Raw genomic sequence first — 26,630 nt, forward strand, 5'->3', positions numbered from 1 at the left:
CCAAAAGCAAGCGATATGGAGGGGGAAACTGAATTGAGCCATGTAATTTTACTACCAGGCTTAAGATGGAGAAAGCAATCTAAAAACACTAGTAGCAGATTTGTAGATTTGTACGTTTTAAATTGGAATTATATTATACAGGATGGAACGCAGCAAAACTGGCTCAGTTAGGTGTACATCTACTGAGCGTAACATTTCCACTCATGTTATCCTCGTTGTCTCCTCACTGCTCAAAGTAACAAAAACACCTTCCTCATTTAAGTAAAGTTCAACAGTTGGAACAAACACGTACTTCAGTGCAATTTCCTCAGGCTCTAAAACAAATTCCTCATGGCAGCCAAGCAGAGTTAACTTATCTGAAGTTTTGCAACACTCACCTAGTTGAGAAGGTGGGATTTTCAAAGGAAGCCTACTCTACATTGTACTACGCAGTGAGATTGTTGCAGGCTTGCTTCATTTGGTACAAACAAATGTTATGTGTTAGGGCTACAATTTCCAGAGTCTGCAAGTAGACCAACTCATTTCTGTGCTTGATTCTCTATTGGTTTAACATCTGGCATCTTGACTGCACTTTGAATCAAATGTCACCATCAGTCTGAGATAAGCATTGTAAACCTTTTAGAAGTAAGCAAATTCAATAAGTCCCTTGTCAACTACACAATTATCAATGCCTGCATACTAGTAAGGCAGTGGGATCAAGTCCCTATTACTGGGAACGTTGCCAACACACCACTTAAAATTGTCTTCATGTTACATTTAAGTCCTGGTGACTCCATGATCATATCCATACAGTTTTCTGAAAATGGTGCAGAAATAGTTTGTTCTCAGCCTTGAGTATTCCAGATATTCTGCCACTCAGATTTGTCTAAGTATTAACCAAGGCCAATTTTGTTTGACTTTCTAGATCAGTCAATAATGTTGGCTGATTTTTTTTAAAAAAAAAAGCTATACAGGGTCAGATGTGAATAAAGGTAGTCCTTGAGTTACGACCACAATTGTGCCCAAAATTTATTTTGCTAAGCGAAAGATTTGTTAAGTGACTTTTGCCCCATTTTACAACTTTTCCTGCCACAGTTAAGTGAATCATCACCTTTGTTAAATTAGTAACAGGGTAGTGAGCTGAATCTGGATTCCTCATTCACCTTGCTTGTCAGAAGGTCGCAAAAGGAGATCACATGACCTTGGGACACAGCAACATTCATCAATACGAACCTGTTGCCAAGCCTCTGATTTTTGATCACATGATCATGGGGATGCTGGAAAGGGCGTAACTGTGAAAAACCGTCGTAAGTCGCATTTTTCAGGGCCGCTGTAGCTTTGAAGGTCACCAAGTGAATCGTTGTAAGTTGAGGACTACCTGTAATACAGTTGAATGGGGCTTTGCTAGAAAATCTAGTCTAGACAGAAAAGTACAAATAAGTCCTGGAAGAAACCACTTTCATATTGTTGTCTAGAAAAATCTGACAATTGAGCTTCACTCTTAAGGAAGAACATTGAGCTTTGGACACAAAACAAATTGTCAACCTTCCAAGTAACACAAAAGAAGACTCCGAGGCTTAAGTTTCCTCAAAGTTCCATTTTATTAGAGATGTCATTTTGGCACTTCTGGGAAACTCCAGGTTTTCCCCACCCAGATGAAAGTCCAAGTCCTTGCCCAGAACCCACATGTCCATCACATGATCCAATCAGACACTGTCCAAAACTGGAAATGCCTCCCAGTCACACCATCACAGCTGCAGGGCAAAGTGTCCTTGACTCTCTGATAAAGGAATCTTATTTAGACTATATATCCCATATAATCTCCCCTTCCATTTCCCCACAGCAGAAAATGTGGCCCAATGTGAAAGATGGCTTCCACGCCTGACACAAATTGTATTACCTTTTGGATAGGTATTATCCACACTTCCGTGAAGGATACTGAAGCCTTTGCAGAAGAAGCAGAAAGAACATTGCTGCGGGCCAATCATAGTCTGGGCCATGCGCATATTGTCTCTGAAACCAACATCACAAGGAAGGAAAGCAAGTCAAAGGAAGGAAGGAAGCAGAGGGGTGGAGAATATGCAGTGAGCAGAGTTCAGAACAATTAAATTTGCCTGCTTACAGGTTTTTTTTTTTTAATGCTTTAGAAGTTTCTACAGAGAACTGCTATATTGAAGTCAGTTGTACATAGAAATCTTTTTAAGGTTTCAAAATGCTCTTAGGTATGTTTAGGAACACAGGAAATGGTTTTATAGTGAAGGCAGAACTTGGGTCCATCTAACTTGGAATTGTCACCTCTGATGGGTGAAGGCTCACTAGCATTTTAGTCTCATGTCCTCCTAAACTTTGGATTGAATCTGTAACTTTTGGCATGCCGACTTTCTAAAATAGGTGCGCACTGCTTTTTTTTCTGTACTAATTTCACTCATCTATTCATTGATTTATTTTATACACAACCGTAATCTACATAGACTCCCTGCAAACCACAAAAGAATATATAAAACTCCAAACAAAAAACACCCAGAGAAAATGTTATTTTCACTAGTTCCCTGAATATCACTAGGCTAGATACTAACTTGGCCTCAAGGAAAGCTATTCTGTAACATAAGGCCTTCAACAGATTTACAAGCTCCAGGTTATTTATCTTCTTGGTAATGGGAATCAAAAGTTGAGTTTGCTGGGGATTATGCACCAGGTATCTCGCATAAGTAAAGTGGTCCTCTCGATGAGGAAGGGAAGGTCCAGACTTTTTAGTAAATTGATTTGTAGGACAAAAATATAGCAATATCACTTAGATTTATATACTGCTTCACAGTGCTTTTATAGCCCTCTCTAAGCTGTTTACAGAGTCAGCCTCTTGCCCCCAACAATTTTGGGTCCTCATTTTACCCACTTCGGAAGGATGGAAGGCTGAGTCAACCTTGAGCTGGTGAGATTCGAACTGCCAAATTGCAGTCAGTCAGCTGAAGTAGCCTGCAGTGCTGCACTCTAACCACTGCGCCACCTCGGCTCTTATGAAAGACTAAGAATCAATGCCACAAATTTAAATGGATCATCTCTGACTCTCCACACCAGTTATTTATGTAAAACTTTCTACCATGAAAGAAATCATATTAATGTTCAAGGTCCTATAAAAAGGATGGCTAGTTAAATGAAGGCAAATATACATATCCCAGGATAATAGCAATAGCACTTAGATTTATATACCACTTTACAGTGCTTTGCAGCCCTCTCTAAGCAGTTTACAGAGTCAGCATCTTGCCCCCAACAATCTGGGCCCTCATTTTATTGACCTCAAAATGATGGAAAGCTGAGTCAACCTTGAGCCGGTCAGTATCAAACTGCTGGCAGTAGGCATAGTTAGCCTGCCATAGTAATAGCACATAGCACTTAGACTTATCTACCACTTCATAGTGCTTTACATAGCAATATCACTTAGACTTATATACCGCTTTACAGTGCTCTACAGACCTCTCTAAGTGGTTTACAGAGTCAGCCTCTTGCCCCCAACAATCTGGATCCTCATTTTACCCACCTCAGAAGGATGAAAGTCTGAGTCAACCTTGAGCTGGTGAGATTTGAACTGCCAATTGGCAGGCAGCAGGCAGTCAGCAGAAGTAGCCTGCAGTGCTGCACTCTATCCACTGCGCCACCGAGACTCATAATGTCGCAGGATCCAATCTGGGTTAGTCTCCAGGACCAGAGGTTTAATTTTCCAAGCTTTCAGACTTATGCTGCAACCCATCTTCGAGGAACTTCTCTCTAGCGGTGTGGGAAGATGAGTTCCAGCACAAATCCAAAAGTTTGGAAGACTCTGGTCCCAGTGGCTAACCCAGATTGGATTCTGCAGGATGGCTAATCATTAGTGGTTTTCAATGTACAATTGAAAAACATACAAACTAGGATTCTGGGACAGTTTCGCTTCCAGACACTGTTCAGAACAGTTTTAGCAACGGTATTACCTGAACAGATCACAGTCAGCTGTTTGTCTAGCACAAGTACCCCACACATTATGGTTCCAAAGGCTACCTGTGGGTTGAACTTTCACACCCTTCTTAATTGCGCCTTCATTTTCAATGGTGCAATTAATCCCAAATCCTCCGAGGTAGTTAGTCCAGATTTTAAGATTTTGTTTTTTTTTAAAAAGAAAACAACCACAATAATCAGTACTGCTCACGACTGTTGGTTACTTTATATTAATGCAACAAAAAGAATATCCAGTCTCCACCCTCCATCAGATAACAAGTTCCTTCCAAATATTTCTGCGTTTGCAGAACTATCACTCCTTACAACCACTGTGGGGCAAATATGAATAAATCTGGGAAGGGAAGCAGCCAGATGTTTTTGACTCAAGGAGACAAAGATTTCAAGAAAACAGACCGTACTACCATCCTGCTGCTTTTCTTCACCTTTCATCACTATCGCAAAATCAGTTTAGCTCAGGGGTGGGTTTCTCACCCCGTTCCAACCGGTTCGGTTGGAACGGGGCCGGCGGCGTCCTCATGCATGCATGCGGCGCACGCATGCATACTAGCATCTGTGCGATGCTCCAGCTGCTCCTGGAGGATCGCGCAGGCGCTGTATGCGTCCTGCGCATGCGTGGAAGCGCAGAACTCGTCAAAACCGGGTAAGGAGCGCGGGCGGGCAGATGGGCCAGTCGCCGTTCCCGGAAGTTACTTACTTCCGGGTTCGACGACCAACCGGTTCGCAGGGACCGCCGCAAGCCGGTTGAAACCCACCCCTGGTTTAGCTAAACTTAAGACAGGATAGATAAAATCTTGCAAAAACAAACACACGGGCAGAGGAGGAGGCAGAGATAACTAAATATGGATTGCCCCTCCTTTAAAAAAAAAATCATTTCCAGGCTTCTATAATATTAATCAGGTCTTTGTGGTTTAATTTGAAAATGTTTTTATTTTATTTTATTTTGGGTCCAAATTAATAATATTATCAGCTTGCTCACAAGCACACTATGGCATAGAACAAATAACTACATTTTATTGAGTTGAGTCACCAAAAAGCAAACCAATATAGTACATGGGCATGGCAGGGGAGTCAACCTATCAGCAATCTAGACATGAATCAATTATATTACTTAGTTCCCATGACTAATTCTTGAGGAACTAGTAGAGGATTTTACCTTGAGCAACTAACAAGGAGAGAACAAGCGAGTGCCTTATGGCTCCTTTCCTGGGGCACAATTACTAGATACCGTTTTTGTTCCCAAGTCCTACAAAGGACTTCCACTTTCCCTATTAGACAAGTCTTTGAAAGTTGTCTTTATAAGATGGAAGTGATATGAATTTTTTGGGCAGTACAATATTCTACTTCTCTAAACGTATGGAGACCTAGCATTTTTTTTATTCAGTAAAAGGATACATTCATATTGTGTTTATAAATTTCCTAGTTCAGTGATGGCTAACCTTTTTGTCGTTGTGTGCCAAAAGCGCAGGTGTGCATGTGACAGTGTATGCACGCATGCCATGATGCAATGTATGTGCAACATCCCACTCCATGCCCCACCTCCTGCACATAGGCACATGACCCCACTCGCATGCGCCCTGGTCTCCACACATGCGCGCGCGACACCCTCCGCCCCCTGTGCATGTGCTCTGCCCCTCTTGCCCAGTTTTGGCTTCCAGGTTGGTGCAGGAGGCTTTCCAGGCCCAAAATGGGACACGGGGGTGGGGCACATGGCACCCCTCACCCTGTTTTGGCCCTGGAAGACCTCTTGCACCAACCTGGAAGCCAAAACGGGGTGCAGGGGGATTGCGCAAGGCCCCAAAATGCAATGAAAGCACCACCACCCCATGCATGTGCTCCACCCCTGTGCATGCGCGCACTGGGTGGAGCTGGACTGGGTCGATGGCGTGCCATAGGTTCACCATCATGTTCACCTATTTGCTCAAAAAGGTTTTGCTTTCTCCCCCAAAGTAAACAAGCTGAAATGTTTCATTGTGGAAAGCAAATGAAAACCAACTCTCCAATAAATGTGAATGGGATGTAATTGGAATGTTGCTAAACAGTTCAAAAGTAATAACTCAATGGTACATGACTTAATAGGATTGAAAGACAAAGCAATTCAATGGTGCACTGGATGTTCATAATCTAGATTATGCATCTAGATAGCATTGTAAGCATTCTGGTCCCACCTTGACTTGAACAAAGTTTATTATGTTACATTAAGAATTGATGTTACGAAACGTGGCGTTTCCAAAAACAGAAAGCTTTGTGCTGAAATAATGATAACACCACTGTGGGAATGAGTGGACCATATTTGTCTGGAAAGCTACATAAATCTTTACATAATACCATCATACTCTCAAACTCTTGCTAGGACCGTGATGATGAACCTATGGCAAGCGTGCCACAGGTGGCACACAGAACCATATTTGAGAGCACGCCAGGCATTGCCCATGTCAGCTCCAGCGCGCATGTGCGTGCTGGCCAGCTGATTTTCGGCCTTCCAGAGGGTGTGGGGAGGGCATTTCCGCCTTCCCCAGGCTTCAGGAAAGCCTCCTGAAGCCTGTGGATGGCAAAAAACGAGCCCAACGGAAGTTTGGAAATGGGTTGTTTTTTGTTCTCCCCAGGCTTCAGGAGGCATTTTTCAGGAGGGTGAAAAATGGCCCACCGGGACCACTGGAAGTTCAGAAACGAGCATGTGCATGTGGGCACATCACTTGGGGGGGGGATTTAATTATGGGTGTGGGCATACGATAGTGCATATGTGCGCACTTTTGGCACCTGAGCCATTACTATCCTAGGATGTTTCATCAACTGCCTTGATCCTCTCTAGAAACCTGGGATTTTCTGGTGGTTTCTCATATGAGCCAAGGTGGCGCAGTGGTTAGTGTGCAGAACTGCAGGCTGCTTCTGCTGCCTGCCAGCTGCCTGCAATTTTGCAAATCGAATCTCACCAGGCTCAAGGTTGACTCAGCCTTCCATCCTTCTGAGGTGGGTAAAATGAGGACAAAACTGTTGGGGGCAATTTGCTGACTCTGTAAGCCGCTTAGAGAGGGCTGTACAGCACTGTGAAGTGGTATATAAGTCTAAGTGCTATTGCTATTCCCTGCAAATCATTGTTGCTATCTGTTGCTCTTACAGTTGATCTAAATAGCAATATGTGCCTGCAAATTGATGGAATATAGAGACCAGCTATCAATTTAGCTTTAATGTCACTAAAGAGATGATTCGTTATGACTTTTTTGAATAGCAGGAGGGGGAAAGGTTTGCAACCATGGGAGCCAAAGGCACAGGATTTGCCCACTCAGTAACTGCCAGGTTCGATGCTACTAAATGAGAACTGGTTAGCTTGCCCACACATCCTCACCCAATTCCCCCATCTGAAGGACCCACATTATCTTTCCTTTCCTACAAAGCTGTTGTACCAACTGGAATAGGGTCATGGTTTAATCTGGCCAAGGCTTATTGTATTGTCTGAATGCAGCTTCAATAGCAAGCCATCGGAATGACGAATGTTGAATCCGTGTTTCATAAAATTATGACTAAACAAAATCATCATGAAGCTAACCGTGAATTTAAGTGCTCGGGCCAGAGTGCAGGAAACATGAATACCTTATGGCCAGTGCATGCATGTGCACCAGAAGAGCAGCTGGCGATCGCATGCATGTCCACAGAGAGGGCGATGTGTGCCACCTCTGGCATGTGTGCCATAGATTTGCCATCAAGGGTCTAGGTCAGATAAGCAAAAGTACTTATTTCGAATAAAAGTTCCCCGATGACCGACAGCAATATTGCAAATCCATTTCCTAGTTTCAGGTCCTTAGAATTACCCTAGCAACCACCCTGTTTGCTTTCAGCCCAGTCTTTAATTACTGTGGCCCTCCTCCCTCATACTTTGCTGCAAAATGAGAGGTGCCGTTTTCCCGATGCGCAGTTCATTTCTGGCAAAAGGCTAATAATAACCAGCCTGACAGGTTCTGACAGGTTGGGAGGGCAGCCGAGACGGTAGGAGTTGCCTGGATGGCAGAGCAAACCAGGTCAGGTTTATAGTACTTCCTTCATGAATTTTCTGGGAAAAGCAGAAGATGGTAGAGTTTAAAAATCCACCAAAAAGCCTGTTAGTAACTTTAACAACTCTTCCACTGACATTTATTTATTTATTTTGCTAAAGGAAGTCCACCCAACAAAGCTGGAAATTAAAACCTAAAAAATTCTCTACAACTAAATAAATTGTTACGTTGTGCTATCTAGGAATATAAAGGTAAAGGTTCCCCTCGCATATATGCGCTAGTCGTTCCTGACTCTAGGGGGCAGTGCTGATTTCTGTTTCAAAGCCTAAGAGCCAGCGCTGTCCGAAGACATCTTCATGGTCATGTGACCAGCATGACTAAAGGCCGAAGGTGCTCGGAACACTGTTCCCTTCCCACCAAAGGTGGTTCCTATTTTGCTACTTGCATTTTTACATATTTTCAAACTGCTAGGTTGTCAGAAGCTGGGACAAGTAACGGGAGCTCACTCTGTTATGCGGCACTTATGGATTCGAACCGCCGAACTGCCAATCTTTCTGATCGACAAGCTCAGTGTCTTAGCCAGTGAGCCACCATGTCCCTTAGGATTATAAGACAAAGTCTTAATTCAAGGAGATAAAAGCTTTGAGCGACTCCATACATTCTTGAACTAAAACTTCCAACAACTTTCATCCTTGGTTGTGCTGGTTGATGTTATAGGGAGTTTGACTGGAGCAATAATAGCTGGAGGACCATAGTGTCCACAAACCCCTGATCTGTTGAAAAGAGGGAGGGAAGTCAACTGTTCAAAGTCACCACAGACCTCCCCAGAGCTACTTAAGGACCAGTTTTGAAGTTCTGACAGCTACACACACACACTGCAGTCACATGATTGCATTTTGGCCGTGCGGCAACTGGCTTGCATTTACATGATTTGCATCGTCATGCAGGAATAGATGTTTATGAAAAACAAAAGCACCAGCTGATACAAATACATGGTGGTACAACGTGCGAATGTATTTACCGTACTTAGGTCTCACGTCAGATTTAGGTAGCTGGATCTTTTCAAATGAAAAGCCAGGTCTTACTTGGCACCAAAAAGCAAACTGTATCATCAAGAGAAGGATATTCCAAAATTGTGAAATATGACAATACACAATAGCAATAGCACTTAGACATATACAGCTTCACAGTGCATTTACAGCCCTCTCTAAGCAGTTTACAGAGTCAGCCTCTTGCCCCCAACAATATGGGTCCCCATTTTACCAACCTCGGAAGGATGGAAGGCTGAGTGTCAATCTTGAGCCTGGTGAGATTTGAACTGCCGAACTGCAGCTAGCAGTCAGCTGAAGTAGCCTGCAGTACTGCACTCTAACCAGTGCACCACCACGGAAGGCTCTCTGCTGTGTCATTTCCCAGCCTGGGGAATTCTGTAAAAATTGGTCCTCCAAGTGCTTTAAGTACTCCGTTTTCAGAAAGAGCTGAACAAAGGTTTATGGTATGACGTATTCTGTGAAATCAGAGTAATTGAACCTTGGCACTAAAAGACCAAATCAGCATTTTGCTATGTACATAATGCGATGATTGAGTAAGGTTCTCCATAAAAATCAAGTTGATAAAAGCTGGGATTTTTCTGTTACGGCCACAGAATTGAATTATATTTTTACATGCTTTTGAACGGCTAGGTTGGCAGAAGCTGGGACAAGTAATGAGAGCTCACCCCGTTACGTGGCGCTAGGGATTCGAACCGCTGAACCGCCGACCTTTCTGATCGACAAGCTCAGCATCTTAGCCACTGAACCACCGAGTCTCTTTTCCATCACCTAACAGGGGGACAAAAGATTTATCACCTCTTAAAGAATAAAAAGAGACTTATTTGTCTGTAATTGGTTAGAAACTCTTTCTATTTGCAGAAACCAAAACTTGGGAGTTGAGTTTTAATAGATATCCCCTTACTATCTCCATCACTCTTCTCAAATTATACCCTGGTTTACAGAACAGGAGTTTTCTAAAGTCCCTAAACAACAGACTTCCTGTGTATTATCCTGCAATTAGGAGAAGCTAAAAAGGCAAAAAGGAAGTGTGTAATACAAACAAATTCAGCCACCCACCCACCCAGTTTTCTGCTCCGCAATACTAACCAGCAAAGAGCCGTTTTTTGTTTTTTGTTTTGCTTCAATTGGACAAGTTAATGTTTAATTTTTATCCCCTTTCATTAACGATCTTGGGCTGGTACATTGCTAAGTGAATCCAGAAAGCAAGTATTTCAATAAGAGCTCTACAGCTGCAGCAAACTATAAAAAAGAAAAAAAAAACATTTAGTTCAGCATCTCAGTTTCAAATACTGTTTCAACCACATGCTTCCAGAAACTAAAAACAGAAACTAAAAACAATGAAAGCAATTTGCGCTTCTTCATGGATGTGAGGGCAAGCAGACCTTCTGAAGATTCTTCAATGCGAATGCTAAATATGACAATCTTGACATAGAACAAAGGATTATAGAGTTTGAAGGGACTTTGGAGGTCTTCTCATCCAACCCCCTGCACAAGCTGGAGAACCATTTCAGACAAATGTCTGTCCAGTCCCTTTTTTGAAAGCCTCCAGTGATGGACCATCCACAATTTCTGAAGGCAAAGCTGTTCCAATGATTGATTGTTTTCACTGTCCGGAAATTTCTCCTTAGTTCTAGGTTGGATCTCTCTTGAGATTAGTTCCCCTCTATTGTTTTTAGTCTTGCCTTCTGGTGCTTTGGAAAGCACCCTCATCTTGGTAAGAGCCCCTACTTTTTGACCTGACGGTAGGTTAAAATTGATGTGCTCAACACCATCCAGATGTTCTGTACAATTCTGAAATTTTCCCCCTTGGCTACCTTGGGGGGTTGAGGGGCACTGAAAGCCAAATTTATTTGTAGAGTCCCAAGTTTTCTTAACGCTGACTTATACCTTCCCACAAAGGTAGCGGAACTCACTAAGATGGATTCTTTTTTTTTTTAAGTTTTTTTTTATTTTTAATCTCACACACATTTACAAGTATAGATTCTCTTAGTTATTATTCTTATCACATGTCAACACTTTTAAACATTCATTTTTTCCATATAAAAAAATTAAAATATATGATCGGGATCGCTTTGCTTACCATCCCATACACCTATTTTGTTTAACCGCCACCCTACTTTCCTTTCCTTTTCTCCCTCCCTCCTTTCTCTATTTTCTTCTTTCCTCCTCTCCTTTCCCTTTCCTTCTTCCCCTTCCTCTCCCCTACTCCTCTCTACCTCTTCCCCTTCATACTTTCTCTTGAGATGGATTCTTAAATGAATGCCATTTCTTTGAAGCAATGCTTCAGTGGCTAGTCCACATTTTTATGACACTTGTCAGCCTATTCCATGGAGAATTTCTACATTTGGAACCAAGAGCCAGATCAAACGAAACCAGGCCAACAAACAACCGAATACTGTACCACCTTTCAGAGAACCGCTTGGCACAAGCACAGTTTTACTTCCAGAAGCCCTGACAACAACATCTTGCACCACCATCACTAAAGAGGCCAAACCCATTATTTTGTCACCAGCATTTTGCAAAGCTTGAATGGCGGTAATGCAGTGCAAAGTGGGTTCACACCCAGCAGTTTTTGAAAAGCACTTAGGGGTGCAGCACACACATCGCCACCGTCATCATGTTGTTATCTGCAGAAAACAGGCCAAGAGCCCAGGTGAAATGTCACCTGGACTCAAGAGCACACAAGGTAACAAATCTTCCCAGTTACTCAACTTCAGTAACTCAACCTGTTACCGAAGCAGGTTTTAGCAAAGGATGTTTTCTATTTCCACCATCCCATGATCTTCCATCTTCTAGAGATCAGCTTTAGTCAATTAAACAGCATTTCAAAGGCACACTTAGGTTATTTTTATAAATTTTACTTATTTATTTGTATCCCACTTTTTTTGTTGTGGTGGTTACTTGCAAAGTTGTATCCAACCAATTGTGAAGCGTGTATGTGCAGGGGACACAGGGTCACACCAGAAGGTACAGCACCACCCCCATGCCCCATTTTTGGTCCCAGGAGGATTCAGAGAGGCCTGCTAGGCCCAAAACAGGGTATGGGGTGTGGTGTGCCCCCCTGCATCCCATTTTTGGTCCCAGCAGGTTTCAGGGAGACCTGCTAAGCCCAAACTGGGGCACACGGGTTTGTGCATGCATGTGCAGAGAGTGAGGGGTGTCGTGCACACATTGCATTATGGGTGTGGGTGTACGTGCACTAGGCACATGACAACAAAAAGGTTAGCCCTCACTGTCCTATAATGTCCATTTCCTTTAAAATGTTTTTAGGGTTTTATAACTATGCAAAAAAAAAGGTCTTTTTTAATGTTTTATGCCTTGTTGTCAAAGAGGATCGATCACTGCTTACAACAAAGATATATGTAGAATAACCAACAAGTTGGGAAATGTAAAAGAACATGTAAGAAAAAAAATAGGACTAGAGCCTCTGAATTGTGAGAACAAATGATCTGAAAAAGGGGCAAGAGAATGGATTTCGAAGTTTAGAGAGGCATTTTGACCTTGACTGAGAAAAATATCCTCCAACCAGCCAAGCAGATTCCACTTCAGCCCGGAAAGCTTGTGAAAATATTAACCAGGTAAAGGTGGTTGCTAAGCATTTCCTCTTTAAACCCTGAAAGGGACAAAGCTCTTTTGGTGGCAGAGTTCCAAAGGGGAACGCTGCGTAAGATTTAAATGGAAACTAACAAGATTTCCATAAAGAAACTATGTGAGGAATGAAAGGGGGTAAGATACGGAACATAAAATTGTTGTGGACATTTCACAAAAGAAAATGATTAGCCAAGATTTTAAGTGCAAGCAAGAACAAAAGTTGATGGGTTATAAGCCACTGGGGGGAACAAAGTAAAAATAAAAATAAAAAGATATAGGATGTTATTTGAAAGCACTAGTAAAGTAAAAGAAAGGAATATAAAATTGGTTTATCTGATCAAGTTAAAATGCATATGTTGTTAGCTGTGGTTTATTGGATTATTGTTGATATCAGAACTGAAATGACAAAGTTTATGGATTTGTTTATAAATAAGAGATGGAATATTGGGAAAAAATTACAAATTAACAGAGTTGGAAGGGGACCCTACACCATTTTTGACAGACATACAGCTATTTTTGACAAACAGTCCAAACCAGATCATTTGTTGTATTTTAAGAGAAAAGTTTAAGTTATTAAAATGTTTTATACAAGTGATGAAAATGGGAAGTCACTTCTCTCTATATATATATTTTCCTTTATTATATTTTCTTTCTTTCATTTCTTTCTTTATTTTCCTTTTCTCTTTTCTGTGCCTTCTTTTTCCTGTTATTATTGTAATTTTTTCAGTTCGTAATTAGAATCCTTACTGTATTAAAAAGAAGATTGCAGTGATTCGTGTGAATGTATGTAGGCAGCACAGAGTATTCAAAGGGACCCTTAGCAACCTCAGATTAAGACTGACCGGGGTTTTGGCCAGGCATGTTTGAGTACCCAACAATGGCCATTTGCCAAACATGGCGCATCACATAAACTGAGATAATACAAGACAGTTGTTAAAACTGCTTTCAAGAAAATAAATCTCCACGCTTTCCATCATTCTACAGGACCACTAAAAGCAGGAAAGGAATCAACAACTGCATTTAAAACCTCCATTTCCATAACTTATCAAGTTACAGTTTACATTTGCTAAAAACAAGCCTGGGCTGTTTATTCTCCTATAAATAAATAGATTGGATTACACACTTTTACTAAAAACTGGGGATGCTTTTACATATACATATACATATACATACTTACATATATACACATACATATACATATACATATACATATATATATATATATATATACATACACACACATACATACATACATACATACATACATACATATATGTTGTTGTATTTGTGCAACAAAATGTAACAAAACTGGCTGAGATGGTCAGCCAGTTCCAGGCCATGATGCAGTCCCAATGGAATGAGGCCTCCAGCTCTTCGCCACCAGCGGCGCTTCCCTCCAGCCTTCATCCAAAGCCCCCCACCAGGAGACTGAAGTAAACTCCAAGTTGGAATTTCTGCCCCCCATTCCGACATGCACAAAAAGACCCTGAAGGGGGAGACTCTCTGCAGCAATTTATTGCATGTATCCGGCCCCAAGTCTGTAGTTTGAGCACCCCTGATTTAGTGCAATATAAAAAATTCAAATAATTTTTCTGTGGACCACCCAATTTTTTTTGCAGACCACCAGTGGTCCACGGGCCACCAGTTGATGACCGCTGGTTGAGAGAGAGACATGGACTGATAGATTTAAAAAGTTATGCCAAGGGATGAAATCAATGGATGTGAATTCCATACCTGGCCTGATTTCAAACTCCCTACATTTGCTACTGAGGTGCCATGTTGAGAAATTCTATTTTCTACTCTCTTGTCGTTAACTAAAGAACGTAAAGGTAAGATCTCGGGCTTCTAAAGCCACACAAAGGTTAATTTCACAGAAGGAACACAGCTAAGTATTATTTAATAAAGCTAATGGACTCACAAGAGCTAATGCTGAATTTCTAAGGCAGCTTTGCAAATAAGCCACCCAGAGATCTTAAGGCTGCCAAATGTTTTTGCTCGCCTGATCAGTTGAAACAACAGGGCTGCCTCTTCACAAGAGTAGTGAACCATGAGGCTTCCTTCTTCAAACAGGTCAGTCTCTTACTTCTGCTACCTCCAGAGGAGAGATGACGTTACCTGCTTCTCTTTTGTGCAAAACACTCACTCACCTGTCCAGAATTTTCTTCACCTGCATGAAGAATTCTACTTTATTTGTTTATTAGTTTGGCTGGTTCTGAAAGATGAGATTGCGCCAAGGGATAGTTATGATTATGGAAGGGGGTAGGATGCAAGGCAGTCTTGTACTGTGGCCCAAGCTGAGGTTATCAGCATCACTCATTCAATTTTTCTGGCTGCCCTTCTCAAACATATGACTCTGGGCAGCTGATGGAGATTGGAAACAAGATCAAAACATCACAGAAAACAATAACTACTAACAGATATAGGGACTGAGAGAAAGACAAGCACAAAGTGCTTCTAACTGAGAAAAGAAGCTTATTCACTCAGAGGGCAGGAGAGCATTAAGAGTTGGTGGGACTGGGAAAATGGGTGGTATCTATTTTTTAAAAAGGTTGTGCGCACCTGATACATCACCTGCAATTAAGCTAACTATGGTTTATTCCATTCAACCATGTTTTCCCCACTTTGGCCAACAATGTGGATCAGTGGATCCTAGCCGGAGACTGACAGAAGGTGCCACCTGCACATAATCCCATTGTTAACCTCTTGCAATCAGGGTAATGTGTAAAGATGAGGCAGATTTAACTGTTTCAACCCCCTGCTCTGTATCAACATTGATTGAGATAAAGGACACGTGCATCAACTCTCTTTTTTCATTTCCACAAGGGCAAGCAAAACAATGGAGGTTTCTGCATGCCCGGTTTCCAGAAGAATGGAAATCATCTCACGAGCTCTGGTGAAAAACAGAAAACTAATTCACACGGTGAATTACGGATCAATCTTTGTTTCCCAGCAACACACGGCTACCCTAAATTGAAAGGATGCCTCAAAAAAGGGGTGCACTTTAATAAAAGTGAAATCTGAAGCCCTTCTTCTAAATCAGGGGTGTCAAACTCAAGGCCCAGGGGCCAGATCCAGCCCCCCCCCCCAGCTTCATTTTCACTGGCAGAGGGCTAGCAAAACAAACTAAAAACAAAACAAAAAGAGAAATGTTTCCCCTTTTGCATTTGAGCATCCAAGATGGGACGGGAAAGAGGAAAGACAAAGAAAAAGAAGGGAAGAAAGCAAGGAAGGAAAAGGAAGGGAAGAGAAAGGAGAGGGAAGAGGGAAGGAAAAAGAAGAGGAAGGAAGGAAGGAAGGAAGGAAGGAAGGAAGGAAGGAAGGAAGGAAGGAAGGAAGATTGATTATAATGAGAGTGAGGGAGGGTCTAAGGTAAGTCCTGCTTTAGCCCTTGGCCACCACAGGTGTCCCCGACACGAGTGATGTTGAGGTGGCCACGCCCACCCTGGCCACACCCACCCCAGGCCCATGCAACCCTGATGCGGCCCCCAATGAAATTGAGTTTGACACCCCTGTTCTAAACCCTTCCTAAAAGGTTGCATTCTATTCTATTCCATTCCATTCCTAAGCAGAACACTCTGAATGGCCGAATTCTGTTCTGTTCTATTATATTCTAAAAGGGGAGGAGAATTGACTGGTTGGGGGGGTTCAACATCCAACGGTATGGATTCTATAAGTTCAATGTTAAATTTATCTCTCTTTTTTTTGTACAGCATTTTTTCCTTTGTGTTGTTGTTAGTGCTGGAAGTATGATCTTGTTTTGTTTGTTTTTCTGTTTTGTATTTTATGATAAAGCAAAATAAATACATTATTTAAAAAATCTACAAAGAAGCATTGAGTATGGGGGAAGATTCCCCAATCATTCCCTATGGGAAAGGTTGCTGGGCAGTGGCTCAGCCTGTTGGCCTCTGCTCCATTCTGAGTCACAACCTCCCTCTCGTTCACGTGATCCACCTTGCGCCTCCCAGGGCACAAATTTCACCCAGAAGCAATACTTGGTTACTCACACACACACACACACACACACACACAAAAATACAGATGCCTTCAACATCCAACTGTGCCCATCTAGCCAACAGTGAATCATTAGCTCCCTACAAGCCAAGTCGTTGCTCTTAAAGTATTTTAATAGGATTTAAATGCAATAAGGAAAATTGCTACACCCCCAAACATCTGCTCCTTATGTAATATCATCACCGAGAGCTTCTCATGACACCACAACGTCACATGTTGATTGTTTACTGTTACACAACTAATAGACAAGAAGGAGCATTGAAACACACCAATAACTATCTCCTCTGGGCCAGAACAGCAGCAAACCAGTCTAATGAATAAATGATTATTAATCATTAAATTCTCCTGCTCTCAATAGTCCATCTGATTAACTTTTTTCATCCAGAAGATTTGTTGTTTTGTCTCGGTCCTAAATCCCTTCCAGACACAAAAGGGGGAGGGCCAACTGGACAGCCTAATCCTTTTATTCCAGATAACCCCACCCCTCCCACCAAATAGCTTCCATTTTGCCCCTTTTTGAGATGGAAACACGTTTATTTATTTAGGAAATATTATATTTCTGCCTCCTCGTTCATGGCTTACAGGAAATAAAAACACAATATAAAAGAATAAAAAAATAAAAAATAGAAATAAAATAAAATAAAAAATAAAAATAATAAAATAAAAATAAATAAAAATAAAAATAAAAATAAAAATAATAAAATAATAAAATAAAATAACAAAATAATAATAAAATAATAAAATAATAAAATAATAATAAAATAATAAATAATATTCCTCATCACAATGCCTAAAAGGTAAGGTTCCTGACTGTGCTACTCATTCCTGACTCTAGGGGGCAGTGTTCATCTCTCTTTCTAAGCCGAGGAGCCAGCGCTGTCCAAAGACGTCTCCGTGGTCATGTGGCCAATATGACTAAACACCGAAGGAACATGGAATGCTATTACCTTCCCCCAAAGGTGGTCCCTATTTTTCTACTTGTCTTTTTTACGTTCCTTCGAACTGCTAGGTTGGCAGATGCTGGGACAAGTAACAGGAACTACTCCGTTACATGGCACTAGGGATTCGAATCACTGAACTGCCGACCTTTCTGATTGACAAGCTCAGCGTCTTAGCCACTGAGCCACCGTGTCCCTTACCCCAGCGACTACACACTCTCGTAACCGCCATGTAATGAGTTCCATTCTGCCCTGGGTCCCAGAGGCTTGCTGGCAGAGCCATCTCTTCAGGACCTTCTGAAAGAGTATTGAAAACTGTATTGGATTTCTCTAAAGTAGAGGTAGAAATCAGATGATTTGCATCCCCATGGAGGGACGCCAGGACTACATTGGTTACCCGTGGGACTGCCTTTTTTCCCAAGAGTTTCTACCTGTCCAATCTGATCCAACAGACTGGGTGTATTGCAGATCCCATCAGTCAAAGAGCATTGATAGGCAGGAAATAGAACCATGATGGCGAACCCTTGGCACGCATGCCTCAGGTGGCACACGGACCTGTGTTTGCACATGAGCCGTCACTCCAGCTGAGCTCCACCACGCATGTGCGCGTTCCTCCTGCTGGCCAGGTGATTTTAGCGGAGGGCAGGATGCATGCTGGAGATGCACATGGATGGGGATATGTGTCGCATGCATATGTGCAGGGGGTGGGGCACATGCAGGGTGGTGTTGCACACACATTGCATTATGGGTGTGGGCACACGCATGTGTGGTGTGGCATTCACGGGCATGCTTTTGGCACCCAACGACAAAAAGGTTAGCTATCACTGAACTAGAAGATGGGCTTTCTCTGCTGTAACCTCTGGTTTCTTGTCTCTGGAAATTAAAATGGCCCCAACCATGTTACATGCGGCCCTCCCGAGCTCTGTTTTCACTGGCAGAGGGTTGCAGGAGGCCAACGGAGCCGAAAACGCAGCTCAGGAGCCAGTTTTCTCTGGCAGAGTGCTAAGTCCAAGACAGGTGCTCCCGACATGAATGACGTTGAGCTGGCCACGCCCAGCCTGGCCACGCCCAGCCTGGCCACACCCATTCCACCCCACCCCCACCCAAAGTCAAACACAACACTGATGCAGCCTTCAATGAAATCGAGTTTGACACCCCTGTCCTAAATGGTATTAGCCGTAATTCAAGGTGGGGCATCGAGTCTTGGTGGGAATCCAAAGGCTGCAGAGATAAAGATTTTAAAGCTGAAAGGACTGAAGACCAGCTCAGGTTGTTTAAATGAAGCAGAAAGCTGCGAGAGGTGGGGAGGGATTGAAATACCTCTGTAACTTTGTTCCTGAACCTCCAACCTGAGCTAGACGAGACTACAACTCCCACTAACGCCATTCTGACCACCCCACAGGCTGTTGGCTGTGGGACGATGGGACTTGTAATCCAAGTTAAGGGAAGCACACTGGTTTTATGAAGTTATGGCGAAGAAGAGGAGAAAAACATAACCATGGGTCTGAGAAATTGATTCAGGGCAACTGGACTTATTTTTGTTAATTTGAAACGTTTTGCTGCTCATCCAAGCAGTTTCCTCGGTCTGGGCAAGCAGAAAGTTGTGGGCATAAATTGCCTAATTGACTTGCTCTGACCAAGGAAGCTTCTTCGATGAGGAGCAAAACAGCTCAACAAAACTAAATCCAGTTACCCTGGCTCAATTTTTCAGACAATTCTAGCTGGATGATTGGGAATCTTCACCGACAAAAGCCCTGTGAGGTTTGGAAAGCAGATTTTGACAAAGAAAAACCTGGGGAGATACCACATTCTGTTTTTCTTAAGGGCCAGAGTCTTTCACCTTCTTTAACATGGCCTAATATGAATGGAAAAAGACTGTTGGCAGGAGAGGCGTGCAAACAGCTCAACCGGCTCTCTCCTTCCACACCCAACCTAGCCCATTAATTTCTGAAGCGTTCTGGATGCAAACCCAGTTCCAGGCTTGGCCTTGTGTCACTTGTGCAAAAACTGAGATCTCATGCTCGGTTGGAAGTTTTTCCAGTTACACAACATTTGGTTTCTAAAGTGTAACAAATTTTTAAAAAAAATAAGAGGAGGGACAAAAGGCTTAAAACACCCTTGCAATTGGTGCACACCCAGGCTCTGGAAATTTGGAATTTCTTTCTGTCCACATTCTGTAGAAGGCAACCTAATGTTAGATGTAACCGTGGTGAACAACTGGTGGTCCGTGGACCACTGGTGGCCTGCAAGAAAATTTTGGTGGTCCACAGAAAAATTATTTGCATTTTTATATTGCACTAAATCAGGGGTCCTCAAACTACGGCCCCTGGGCGGATACGTGCAATGAACGCTTGTGTTGCTGCAGAGAGTCTCCCCCTTCGGGGTCTTTTTGTGCTGATCGGAGGGGAGCAGAAATTCTGACTTGGGGTCTGCTTCAGCCTCCTGGTGCAGGGCTTTGGCCGATGGCCAAAGGAGGGAAGTGCTGCTGATGGCGAAGAGCTGGAGGGCCTTGTTCCAGTGGGACTGCATCATGGCCTGAAACTGGCTGATCATCTCAGCCCACTGAGCCTCCATTAAGGCGCTTGGCCTTATTTTGAGGAGGTCTTATTATTTTTGAGGTATAGGGGGCAGCAAGTGTGGTCACATCACAGTTGCCTCTGTGTTGCAATATTTTCTGCGAGGGCTTATTTTAGCCCATGCGCTCAAAAGCCTGATTGGGTTTATTATCCAGGGAGGTCTTATTTTCAGGGAAACAGGATACAATATAGTTGCTAAACCATATACTGTGGCTTATTTGATATATAGTAGCATGGTTGAGGTAAGTCATGGTATCGAAGGCTATGAGAATCTAATTACTGATTTCCCCAAGACCAATTAATAAGCAGCAAGAGGGAAGAATTCAAGGTTCCCCACCACTCCCTTTTCAGAAATGCTTCCTGGTATTGGTTAAAGCAACTTAGCCAATGTCTTCACTGCAATTTCACTGAAGAAATACATAAGACATGTACTTTTCTTAGTGGGCTCAGATAACTGTGATCTGAACATTTAACCAAAACGGGACTATTTTCTTCTCCAGCCTAATATGCTTCTAATGTGTTGGGCTCATTACATATAAAGTGCTCCAACACTGGAAGCTTTTCAGAAGAGATTGGCCACTCACTTGTCTGGAATAGTACAGAGCCATGATGGAGAACCTATGGCGCACAGAAGTGGCACATAGAGCCCTCTCTGCTGGCATGCGCGCCATCGCCCCAGGTCAGATCTCCATGTCATTTCTTTTGTGCGCTTCTGTTTCCCTGCAAACGACGAAACAGAATCCCACGAAAGAAAAAGCTCTTACTGCGCTGCCTGTGTTGGGATGCCCTGCCTCCTGCCGGACAGCTGGTCTTCGGAACTCTGCAAGGCATTGAGCACGGGGTTGGACTAGAAGACCTCCAATGTCCCTTTCTCCTCTCCCCTCCATTCCATTCCATTCTATATTCTATTCTATTTTATTCTGTTGCTTTCAATACACTCCAAGTTTCATACAACCCATATTTAACACAGAAATTTAAAATACTTCCTCTGCTATCAGATAACATCTAGAGTTACATCTTGAGTTTTTATGTTTTTTAAAACATAATTTCTGGAACCAACTTTACCAGCTGACATCTTGGCATGTCTCAAGTTATTCGATGCAGTGCAAGGGGTTCACAATAGAGAGGAAACGCCAAGCGTTGGCATGCAGAGATACCATTTTGGAAAGTCTTACAGGGCCAATCCAAACGGGGGACTAGCTGCAACGGCTGGTGAAACTCAACTCCATTAATGTTGGGCCCTCGCCAATCATTCTGGAGCAAGGATAAAGGGTGTACATCTTTCATCATTGCAATAAGGTGTATATTTGTTGAACTTGCCAGCTTGGCTATCGGACTAAGTGAACTCAACTACCTCGCAGCAGATGCTAGAAGGCAGCAGATGCTAGAAGGAATAGCAGCAACTCAACAACTTTTGTGAAGTTGTCAGGCTGGCTGGGAAGATTGCAAAATGTGGGTTCATCGACAAATGCGCACTAGACAAATGCACGCCAACAAAACCGTGCCAACAAAACCGTGCCCGCCATCAACAAACAACATAATGGGATGCGAAAACAACGTTATAACCCTAACCCTAACCCTTTATAATGTCGTTTTCGCGTCCCACTATGTTGTTTGTTGATGGCGGGCACGGTTTTGTCGGCGCGGTTTCATCGGGCGCGCATTTGACGGGTCACGCAAAATGTGATCACGTGGCATTGGGATCCTGCTACCATCATAAATACATTATTGCCAGTTATCAAGCGCCTGGATTTTGATTAGAGGACTGTGACAATAAAGATGTGAAGACCAGTCATTTATCACTTTTTTTTTTCACTTTGGCCATTAAAACAAAATAATCACAAATCAAGGACTATCCATGCCATTTCATCAGCATTCAGATGATGGAAGGGGTCACCTAGACTGATATCATCTCAGATGAGGAAGTATCTTCAATGTGTAAGCAAGGTACCACTATAGCAATCACTCACATTCTTGGTGTCTATTTTCAGACCCCATTCAGAAAAGATAATAGCAATAGCACTTAGACTTGTATACTGCTTCGCAGTGCTTTACAGCCCTCTCTAAGCGGTTTACAGACTGAAGGGAATAGAATAGAATAGAATAGAATAGAATAGGCTTTGCTCTCACTTTAAATGTACACATACATTAAAATGAAATTTTGTTGCTCTCAAATTCAGCTCTCAAAAGATAACCATTATGCACATACCCACATAAACGCACATATATAACACAGAAAAACATCAGAAGTCTAGTTCAAATGTATACATATACATGGTGAAGAAGAAAAAAGAGAAGAATCCTGCGAATTTCTGACCCAAAGATGCTGTGGTTTCGTTAATAATTCACATGACCGAATACAGGTTTGCTAAATTATGGTTGCCCAACAAACTAGCGTAATGTATTAATTCAGTCCTTGTGGGAGATAAAACTGCCTTTGATTGCTTGACACACAGCTTCTGGATTCAGCCTGCACAAGCTTGTTTAGGTGCCAATCCCCGGGTGGCATCCAAATTCTCATGCCAATGACTTTTCCTGCATACCTTCCTAACGATTAAGGGGAAACTAACGCAATCCCTTCTACGCTTTCCCCAAGCTTAGGGCTAACCTGTGGCCCTTCGACTCCTTCCCACAGATCCTGGGAGTTGAAGTCCGCACATCTGGAGAATGCAAAAGACTAGGAAAGTCTGCTGTGTGTCAGATTTCACAAAGGCCTGGCAATAATCCAGGAAGCTCAATGCTGCTTTTAGGAACTATCTGTCAGCAGATGCTCCGGGGACCTGCCACACTAGATAAGTTGCTTTGCTGCAGACAAGAAGGAACTCATATGCAAAATACTGGGTAGTCCTTGACTTACAACCATTCGCTTAATGACTGTTCAAAGTTACAACAGCACTGAGGAAAGTGACTGGGGCTGGGGGGGGGGGGAGATATACTGTGGTTCTAGTCCTCACCCAACCACGAAGTTCTCACTTTAACTGACCTCAAAGGGTTGCTGAAGAAGTAAAATAAAGTAGGAACCACTCTCTCCCCATGTGTGTTATCTTCAGTTCGCAGCCGGTATTTAAATGTAACAAGAACGGAAATCCACGAGAGCCTCAATAAGTGTCTTTGTTTACTGAATCCAACCAACTACCCCATCAATGCAACGAAAGAAAAGAGTTCATGTATGGGCAAACTGACAAAAAACATGACAAATCATTTAAGGAAGAAAAAGCAAAACCACCAGAAAGTTAACAGTTGAAAATAAAAGCAAAAACAGCATCCAAAAATGCACAGCCCCCAAGAAACTCTGAATTATCGTTCTTGCAAAAAAAAAAAAAACTGTTTTTTAAAAAAAAAAAAACAATTTCCATGCCAGTATAGAGCCAGACTGCGACAAAGCATTCCTACCTTTGCATTGCTAGCTATTGAGAGGTTCACCTTCCTAAGCCCACATTCTTCCGGTACATCATTTCTGCCTTAAAAATCCCCCCTCTCAATCCTGTACAGCAGTGTTTCTCAACCTTGGCCATTTGAAGATGTCTGGACTTCAACTCCCAGAATTGAGTTGAAGTCCAGACATCTTCAAGTGGCCAAGGTGAGAAACACTGCTGTACAGTATATATTTACACCCAATCTTTCTCCTCCCACTCTTCTAAGCACCACTCAAAAGTGAATACGTGCAGTAATGCTTATGCTTTCTGCAGTTTGCACACTTTTAACAATATAACAGAGTTGAAGGTGTTTGGGAGGTCTTCTAGTCCATCCTCCTGCTCGAGCAGGAAATCTATACCATTTCAGGTAAGTGGTTGTCCAATCTTTTCTAAAAACCTCCAGTGTTGGCCCATCCACAACTTCTGAAGGTTGAAGTTCCACTAATTAATTGTTCTTATTGTCAGGAAATGTCTCCTTAGTTCTAATTTGGTTCTCTCCTTGATTGGTTTCATCCGTTGCTTCTTGTTCTGCCTTTGTGTACTTTGACACCCCCCGCCCCCCATAGCAGCTCCTCAGATATTGGAACACTGCTATCATGTCACTCCTACTCCTTCTTTTAAGGCGCAAAAGTTATTAAGACTTTTAATGTGGTTGTTGTTGTTAGTTGCGAAATCGTGTCTGACCCACCGCAACCCCATGGACAATGTTCCTCCAGGCCTTCCTGTCCTCTACCATCCTCTGGAGTCCATTTAAGTTCACACCAACTGCTTCCGTGACTCCAGCCAGTCACACTTCATTCTCTGTCGTCCCCTTCTTCTTTTGCCCTCAATCTTTCCCAGCACGAGGCTCTTCTCCAGGGAGTCCTTCCTTCTCATTAGGTGGCCAAAGTATTTGAGTTTCATCTTCAGGATCTGGCCTTCTAAAGAACAATTAGGGTTGATCTCCTCTAGGATTGATTGATTTGATTGGTCTTTTAAGACTTTTAATATGAGACCCAAAGGCCACCCATTGGAGCCAAATACAAAATAACAGCTGGCCTTATTCACCATGCTAAATAAACCAGAGTTAGGCTAACTATGGTGACAATGCATCTCAATCATCTGAAGGAATCACATAACCTACTAGGCGGAAAAATTTGGATGAAGCACAAAATGTGAACTCAGCCTTAACATTATGCAACAAAGCTGCCTTTGGGCATGTGCTCAGACGGAACATTGTCCCCTTGCAAAAATTATCCTCCTGATTTTCAAGTCACACGTGTTTATCCTGTGGAAGAAGAGAAGGGACCTTCTTTTGCAGTCTTAGGAGGACATCAGAAGGCCTTCTTCATTGCTGCTCTATCGCAAATCACCCAGAAGCCTCTCCGATATTTGCTGAATCATCAACACAACAAGAATACAAATACGACTTCAGCAACAGAGTGGTCAATGTCTGGAATGCGGTACCTAACTCTGGTTTTTTCCCCAACCCCCCCCAAAACTTTAACCTTAGACTACTACTGTCGACCTCACCCCATTCCTAAGAGGTCTGTAAGAGGCGTGCATAAGCACACCAAAGTGCTTACCATCCCTGTCCTAATGTCCCCATTTATACGTATCCATTTCATGTATTCATAATCATGTTTATACTTATATTTGTTAGCTTATACATGCTTGATAAATAAATAAATAAAATAAATAAAAAATAAGAAAAGACAAGCAATCTACTCAACAAGCAGGAAACCATCCTGACCCAACACCCCTCTGGAGATTTTGGGATTGGTGTTCCCAAATTCTTTCAGCCTTGCTTTTTGAGAACTCGGGGAATTTACAACTCTAGAGCAGGAGAAAGTAAGGAGCAATTAAAAGTGCCACCTAGCAATTAAAAAGTGCCACCTCTGAAAGAGAAACCGAAGGGAGGGAGGGAGAGAAAGCAAGAATTACAAAGAGCGAAAGAGATTCAAGTGAGGTCATTTTAAAGGCCTCTTGTTTTAAGGGCAGGAGGTAAGAGATTAGAAAGCTTCAACGTAACTTATCTGTACTCCCCTACGCAATCCAAGTGATCCTTTTTAGAACTGAAGTGTTCCTGAATCCGCCCACAATTTCAAGACTACTTTGGAAGAGCTGACTCTACAATGCTGCCTGTTAACATGGAGTTGTGTGGGGCCCCAGATGTTACAAAGCAGGGAGATTGCACTCTTGCAGACAGAAAAATAAAACAGGAGAAAAGTAAGAGGGTCGAGGGTGGGGGGGAATAACCTTCTAAGGACACCCTTGAAAGGAGAGAAATGTCAGACAGGACAGGTGGCAGGAAAGTTCCACACAACCAAGCCCCCCCCCCTTCTCCCCATCCCTCAGCAAATATTTAATCTCCAGGCAATTTTGTGTCTGCACAAATTCCACAGCTTTGCCACATGTGTGGCTCAGCATACAGTGGGAGTCCATAAAAGCAGCTTCCCACCTCCCCTTTGTAAGAGTTGCACATGCAAACGATTTGGCAGAGAAATCAAGTCAAGAGCATTACGGGGAGTGGGGGGGGGCTTTGCACAGGACAATCCATATTAATACAGAGAGAGAGAAAGAAAGAGAGAGAGAGAGACGTGCCTTTGAGACTCTTGAGTCCTAGGTGCCCTTCAGATTTTAAGGACGCCGATTTTAATCGCGACGCACAAGCTCCACCGAAAGTAAGTTTTTCGAAAGTTTGCAAACCTCCCAACGCGAAGGGCTTCAGCCTGAGCCGTTCAGAGGGAGGAGGGGAGGGGTGGGATTGGGAGAGCCAGCGGCCCTTTGTCGCTTCGTGAAAAGAAAAAAATCTTTAGGGGGGAGGGAAGGGGGGGAAGCCCTAAAACCCTTCCCCCTCTCTCCTGAAAGAAGTCACCCCGATTTCCTCAAGAGCCTCCCCAGTTGCAAATATAGCCACGTACAAAAAAAAAAAGGGGGGGGGTAAGCAGGGAGCCCTAAAGTGGAACTTCGGGAGACTTTCGAGGGGGGGGGGGTGGACAACGAGGGTACCTCCAAGCGCCCTCCCATGAAAGCCTTCTTCTCCCCTTAGGGAAACTCCGCTCTGACATTTAGAGGGGAGGGGTCCCCATCGCCTTCCTCCTTTCCCCTTCAG

At 42.9% G+C, this 26,630-nt stretch overlaps 1 protein-coding gene across 1 annotated transcript in view; it reads right to left on the bottom strand.

Moving 5' to 3' along the window:
* LOC116519576 (A-kinase anchor protein 13-like) overlaps window positions 1-26,630 on the bottom strand; it is a 204,194-nt gene that overhangs the window by 176,998 nt on the left and 566 nt on the right. The window lies entirely within an intron of this gene.

Source organism: Thamnophis elegans, chromosome 16 (genome assembly GCF_009769535.1).
Source record: "Thamnophis elegans isolate rThaEle1 chromosome 16, rThaEle1.pri, whole genome shotgun sequence".
Classification (NCBI taxonomy): domain Eukaryota; kingdom Metazoa; phylum Chordata; class Lepidosauria; order Squamata; family Colubridae; genus Thamnophis; species Thamnophis elegans.